This window comes from Eretmochelys imbricata, chromosome 1 (genome assembly GCF_965152235.1).
Source record: "Eretmochelys imbricata isolate rEreImb1 chromosome 1, rEreImb1.hap1, whole genome shotgun sequence".
NCBI lineage: Eukaryota > Metazoa > Chordata > Testudines > Cheloniidae > Eretmochelys > Eretmochelys imbricata.
Genome location: NC_135572.1, coordinates 271,234,791 through 271,242,458, shown reverse-complemented (window position 1 = coordinate 271,242,458; position 7,668 = coordinate 271,234,791).

Here is a 7,668-nt window from a genome sequence, read left to right as displayed (position 1 = left end):
AATAGATAGTCCACAAAGGATATCTAGGGGACAGGATGGTTCAAAACCCCATGACTCCTGGCTCCTCCATATGGGTATCCTGAAAAGGAATATGGCATCCCGCTAGCCTGGCTCAACTTCCTCCCTAAAAATTCTGGAGTCTGGACACTGGTGTGGGGAGACAAGGTGCATGAAAGGTTGTCTTAAGAAGTATGCTCCTCCCCGTCTAAGGTGAGAGCAAACGACTCCAGTTAATTGCTGCTGGCACAGCTGGTGCTTCTGTTAGCCAGCTCAACCAGTCTAGGGGAAGACTGGCTCAGTGGGTTGGAGGTTGTCTCAGCCCTGCGGGTGTCCTCTCCCATCCCCATGTTGCTATCCTTTCCAGTGATGCGAAAGCAAGAGGTGGCAGAGGCTGAACTCTGGACATGGCAAGTGTCTCTGTGTCAAACTTGCAGGCAGGCCTAGAGAATGGCCAAGGCCCCTCCCTCTGGGATCTGAAATGTCACCCGTGGAAGTCAAGATTTCAGCACCTTGCCCAAAGGGCTTCTCTAAGCTGATTCCCCTCTTTTTCCCCAGGGGCTGGATTCAAAATTCATTCCACGTAGACTCAGGATTCCACTCAAGGTTTTACTCCTCCTGGCACCTAGTCACATTGGAGGTAGCTGTCCCTCCTTTGCACACACACTGGGCTACGTACTTGCCTGTGGAGAGAAGTGTTTCTCATTGCGCAGGATATGGACACATCAGTGAGAAAAAAGAAAAGGAGTACTTGTGGCACCTTAGAGACTAACCAATTTATTTGAGCATGAGCTTTCGTGAGCTACAGCTCACTTCATCAGATGCATACCGTGGAAACTGCAGCAGACTTTATATATACACAGAGAATATGAAACAATACCTCCTCCCATCCCACTGTCCTGCTGGTAATAGCTTATCTAAAGTAATCATCAGGTTAGGCCATTTCCAGCACAAATCCAGGTTTTCTCACCCTCCACGCCCCCACACAAATTCACTCTCCTGCTGGTGATAGCCCATCCAAAGTGACAACTCTTTACACAATGTGCATGATAATGAAGTTAGGCCATTTCCTGCACAAATCCAGGTTCTCTCACTCCCTCACCCCCCTCCAAAAACCCTGGGTTTTTGGAGGGGGGTGAGGGAGTGAGAGAACCTGGATTTGTGCAGGAAATGGCCTAACTTCATTATCATGCACATTGTGTAAAGAGTTGTCACTTTGGATGGGCTATCACCAGCAGGAGAGTGAATTTGGGGGGGGGGGGTGGAGGGTGAGAAAACCTGGATTTGTGCTGGAAATGGCCTAACCTGATGATTACTTTAGATAAGCTATTACCAGCAGGACAGTGGGGTGGGAGGAGGTATTGTTTCATATTCTCTGTGTATATATAAAGTCTGCTGCAGTTTCCACGGTATGCATCTGATGAAGTGAGCTGTAGCTCACGAAAACTCATGCTCAAATAAATTGGTTAGTCTCTAAGGTGCCACAAGTACTCCTTTTCTTTTTGCGAATACAGACTAACACGGCTGTTACTCTGAAACCTATCAGTGAGAAACTTTACCACCTCCTCCTGGCAGCAGCCCTTTTGCTGGGAGGCCAACAGCCCCTGGGTATGAACCACAGAATGCCTTTTTGATACTGAAGAGCTCTCCGTGCACTTTCTTTATGCTCCTCTTCCTGCCTGTTCCTGCCATAGCCCTCTCCCTGGCCTCTCTCGACCCACAGGGCAGTCAGAGTCAACTGGCCCAAGGGGAAGAGGTGATCGCCTCTCAGACTCTATGGGATGGAAAGGTGGCAGGAGTCATAGAGCGCCAAGTCCTCATCTGCCATCTGGGTAAGTGCTCCTCTCACCCTACACCATTCACTCTAACTGGGGACCACATGCAACATGCTTGCCCAGAATCCACCTAAAGTGGCATTAACATCTCGTTCTGGTTCCCCTCTTGTTCCACAGCCCTGCCAAGGGAGGCCTATCAATGTATTAAGCTGGGAACCTTGTTAGAGTGCCAATCACAGGGAACCTTTGGTGGGAATTTTCCAAGCCAAGGATAATGTTTTGCATTTTTCCCCTCACCACCCTCAACTCCTAAGGTGTGGATGAGCCCCTACATACACCCCAAGAACCAACCAGCATTTGTCACAAACATAGGATGCGAATCTCCTGGTAAGAAGGGGTGCAACCACACCAGGGGTTTTGGGGGCATAGGGCCACATTCTGAAACTCCAGGAAGGGCTAGTGAGGGTCGATCAGTATGAACTATTTTTATAAGCGTGTGAATGGTACCAGGTTCCCAGCATGAGAAGGCAGGAATAATCCCCTTCCCCTCACTCTCCTAGCAACAGTGAGACCCCAGAGGTACATCACTCCTCAGAGGGAGGCAGACCTGCCGGTAAAACTGACAGGGAGCAATTGGAGGTGAGGTACCAAGGGTAACTGTCCAGACACTTAAGAACGTAAAACATAAGAACGGCCAAAGTGCATGAGACCAATGGTCCAGCTAGCCCAGTAGCCTGTCTTCCCACAGTGGCCAATGCCAGATGCTTCAGCAGGAATGAACAGAACAGGCAACCATCAAGTGCTCCATCCCCTGTCGCCCAGTCCCAGCTTCTAGCAGTCAGACATTTAGGGAACCCCAGACCATGGGGTTGCGTCCCTGACCCTCTTGGCGAATAGCCATTGAAGGACTTGACCTCCGTGAACTTATTTAATTCTTTTTTGAACCCAGTTATACTCTTGGCCTTCACAACATCTTATAGCAACAAGTTCCACAGGTTAACTGTGCACTGTGTGGAGAAGATACATATTGGAGGAGCAGCCTCAAAGAAAAATGAATACTAGTAACTCGCTAAATGCCAACAACTGGAACTTCATTAGGAGAGAGTTTGACCCATGCTGTGTCTCTCTACAAGCAGCTGGGCCCAGATCCCAAGGATCCACTGTTATTCCAGCCAGGGGATCAGCTGCCTTTCAGAAGGTTTGTTGGGCAGGGAGGAGCCAGGCAGAGAATAGGACAGGTTGGTGGCAATGGAGGCTGGCTGACAGTTGGTGAGTCACTATTTCAGTGGGTGGAGTCTGGGAGCATGTATATGAGGATGGAAAGATGAAGTTAATAGGGCAGAAGGATACATTTATTCAGGCCCATAAAAGTGACAAATTGGGGTATATTTTCAATGTAGCAAGTGCTGTGCTTGCCCCCTAAGCCCAGTATCACCATTCCCCTGGGAGAAGGGGAGATGGTTACAGCTCTGCTGATGCACAATTAGCTTGGAAGGTAAGCTCAGGAGCAGCATCTGGAGTCTCTGATTTACACTCAGACTGCTGCAGGGGAACGCACATCATGTTCTTTGAGGAGATGATGGAAGGACGTAGCACCTCCTTTCCTCTCGAGATTCAAGGGGCCACTATTCCCTTTTCTCATGAGGGTTCAGAGAGCAAACACCTCTTTCCCTTTAAGGTGGCAGTGCTGTATTTGCTTTTGGGGTGCACATTTCTTGTGGGGAGGAGGGTCAGGAGTCTAACACCACAATTTCTGCATGATGTTTGGGGAATTATTGCCATATTTCCTAAAGGAGCTGAGGGCCCAACATCTAGTTTTCTCCAGGTTTTGGAGAGGAAGCATATTTCCTTTGGAAGGGAGGGAGAATTGGAAACAAATGTAAGGTTTCTTCAAAGGGGACCAGGGAGGCAGTTCCTATGTGTCCTCAGATGGATCTGTGCCCCATTTCTCAGTGGGTAGGGGTAGAAAAGAGGAGGTCAAGTTAATTACAGGGAGGCTCGTGCATCATATGACAAAATTAATGATGTATGTGTGAATACAATCTTCATACCCCGGCCTCCCTGCTCCCTACGTCCTTCACCAGGACTGCCAACTTCAGCTGCTCAAAAATCATAAATGTTGGGTATTTTATATTTCTTTTTTTGATTTCTGAGACTTTCTGGTCCATTCTTTTCTCTTCCACAAGGAAGGCTAAAAACTTACTATTTAAAAAAATGAAAGCAGAGATTCTCGCATAATCACAGGACTCCAGGAACTGGGGCTTTACGAAAAATGTCAATATTGAAATACGTGAGATAAAATCACAAGATTTGACAACACTGCCTCCCTCTCTCTTTCTCTCTCTCACTCTCTCTCTCTCACACACACATGCATGACCCACTCCTCTCCTATCCCTTCATTTCCCTCCAAAACAACAACCACAAAAAACCTCTGCGCGACTTTTATTCTTGATCATTTTATTTTGGTGGTTTTCATGCTACATAAAAATTAGTTTTTATATCAAAAAAATTATTCACAATATTTCCAAAATAGGTCAAGATTTTTTTTTCTTTTTTCTTTTTTTCAATATTTTTAATGTGTTTTTTTTTTTTTTTTTTTTTTACTGCAGCTAGGGTTACAAAACATCCCGTTTCCTCTCTGCCACCATCATCTTGCTGTCGGTTCCCTTTGCACAATTGCATATTTTAAAAAAACTTTTTTTTTTCATTTTCTTTTGAGAAATAAATAGTCATTTGGCACTCCTGCCTCTGTGGCTCTGGTTCTCATGAGTGGAGGGGCCGGGGGTTGAGCATGTGTTGTGAAAAAAAGGGAGGAGGAGGCGATATTTAGGTCCAGAAGTTCACGCAAGGAGGAGGGAAATGTTTGCTCTGAATGAAGGCCTGGTAGGTGTCAGAGCCCACCCAGAGAAACCATCAGCTCAGGAGAAGTGAAGGAGGGACAGTGGGACAGTAGGGGAATTACACTGCAGGACAGTGGTTTTCACCCTTTTTTTCATTTGCGGACCCCTAAAAATTTTCAAATGGAGGTGCGGGCCCCTTTGGAAATTTAGACATGGGCTGCAGACCCCAGGTTGAAAACCACTGTTGTAGGTGAATATTTATTTCTCTTTTGATCTATAGACTGAGCTCATCAAACATTCTCTGGGCAAATGTACATTATTTAAAAGAAAAATACATAAGATGCTGACCAGTGTCAGCTCTAAATAATCTCCCTCCCCTAACCCCAGAAAAAAATAGAATTTTCCCCTTTACTACTCTCCTTCAGCCAAAAGCCTGGAAAGCATAAAGGAGCCTTACACCATCTCCTGAAAGTCAACACACTCGAGTTCCCGCAAACCAATGAGGGCAGGATATCCCAAGCCAAGAACACCCCGCTGCTCCTGTGCCCCGGATGCTCACATCCACATGCTGCGATTTATCTCACATGTCACTATGGTGCATAGGGAGTGTGTTCGTCAGGCCCCATATTTCTCCCCAGTGGGCATTGCTAGATTCTGGTTGGCCCAGGAGGGGACTGTCTGAGTCAAAGGCCAGCCCTAGCCACCCGTGAACAGCACAGAGCTGCAGGAGAAAGACAGAAGTGGGCATGGGAGTTGTTAGTTCCCATCTCTGGATCTTATTCCTCAGAACCCAGCTCCAGTCCCTTTTGTTTCTATAAGTGGGGGAAGGGGGCAAGGGGGATTGTGCAAGGAGGGAGAGGAAGAATTACTGAAAAGATAGTTTAGGCTGTTCCAACCAGCCACTCTGGCTCACTCCACCTTGCTCAATCTCCCCTCATGTTTTCTAATATGCCCTCCACAGTTTAGTTAGTGTTGTTCCCACCCAAGAGCATGATCTAAAGGAATTATTGCTGCCAGCCCAAGAGAGAAACCTCCACCTCTCTTTTCCCTGCTACCCTTCCCCTCATCACCAAGGAGAAGTCACCCTTTTAGCATCCCTACAGTGAGATCAGTGGCGACGGAGGGCCGATCTGTGAGTAGAACCTCTATTGTATTGTTCCATTGTATTTCAACAGAGATTGCAACATACTTGTATCTGAGCGACAGAATCCCACGCACATGCCGGCCTCCCCTCCCCTACTGATCACCACCAACTCAGCTCTAACACACCATTTATTGCATATTGCCCAGGAAAACATCACAAAGACTCCTCCTGAAAGAGCCCCGGGAACGTCCATCGCTCCATGTCAGAGAGAACAGCAGGAGCGGTACCCCATGTAATCTGGACAGCTGGAGCCTGGTCTGGTCTAGATCCTTACGATTCAGGGATTCCACGGAGAGGTCTGGTCTAAAAGTGTACACTGGCTGGGTGAGCTGTATCTAAATCATAGTCCGCACTTCCATTGCCAAGAATGAGTTATGCCCTGTGGGTGGGGACTGAGATAGCAAGGAAACTAGTGAAAATATACAGTGGGGAGAGAGGGCTCTTACTACACAACACTGCAACCCACCCCGGGGTCATGACAGCATTTGGGGCCTCTGCTACAGAATTCTGTGGTAATACTTGTGCAACAATTAAACATTTCCCCTTCTGAGAATCCATGTAGAAGTTAGTTAGAAGTTACTGTCAGAGAGGCCTTTTCTCTGCAGCAGCCCCAATCTCCAAATTATAGATGGTGCTTCGCTCACTGGCAAAGAGATGTCTCAGGATTGCCCTGGCATCAAAAGCATTTGCAAAGGAAAAAGCTCAAACACAGCTGACTGCATACACCGAACTGAGGTCTCAGAACGTTGTCGTATTGCTGAAGAAAGGCTCCCTCTCTCCCACCAAAATGACTTTACAAATTTCCCCCTCCCCCCTTAAAAATGTTGAAAACGGAGAGATAAAAAGAGCAGCTTGCTGTATTCTGAGCAGGCGTGAAAAGAGAGAGCCCGCTCCAAGGATAAGAAAAGCCACCAGTGGCAACAGAACTCTAAAGCTAGCCACTTGCCCTTTGAATCCCTCTTACTGCCACATGTGTTGAGTGGCGAGGTCCGTTCCTACGGCATCTTGTGAGGATTCTGGCTGGTTTTAGGTACCCAGCCTTTCAAGAATTTTAAAAAAAACCCACACAAACCTTTTCTCCTCCTTGAAAGCAAAACCTGGCAGTGCACAGGATAGTGCTGGAGAGGAACCAGTGAATGCATGCAGAAGGAAGCAGAGGATGTGGATGGGTATCCTTTGAAATAAGGAGTCATCTAAGGGCGATACATATACTCTCCATTGCCTCATAAATAGATAAAAATATATCGAAGTGGCCAAGAGACTGGAACACAGTGGGTCAGTTTAATGGAAGTAGGTGGCATAAATGACAAGAGGCAACAGCCAGAGGGTGTTGTTCCTTCCTCAGCTGTCTGATTGCTGTGGCTGCTTATCAGGTCCTGGGATTCTTTCCCAACTATTGGCAGAAGAGATCTTACTGTTGTTCAACATAGCCAGTTAAAATGCAGAACTGGCTGGTACCAGAGGGGACTCCCAACTGATCCCCCTGTACTGGGATGCCACCAGTTTATTGATATCTCCTTGGGATGGGAAGGAGAAGATGCAGAAAGGTCACCTGCTGCCTCCCATAGAGCTCGCTGTCTCCTCTTCTCCCCCACAATGCTGCAGAGCTTGGGGAAGGTGAACTCAATTCCCAACTCAGGTCACCAGGTGCGCTGCTTTTCCAGGCCCTTCAATGAACATTTACACTTGCAAAACGAAGACAGGGAGACAGAAGACCTGAGATCAAATCTATCGCAGCTTAGCTCTCCCCTCCATATTCATCCAAGAATGAAAACAGGTTTAGTGCTTCCATGCTGAAAGTGCACTGAGGCAGCAAGAAAGCAAGGTTGCATCCCGCCCCAGTCATGGGACAAGTGCATCCCCCTTCCACTTTACCAGGCATCTCCTGAAACACTCTACTGTGCTGCGAGGG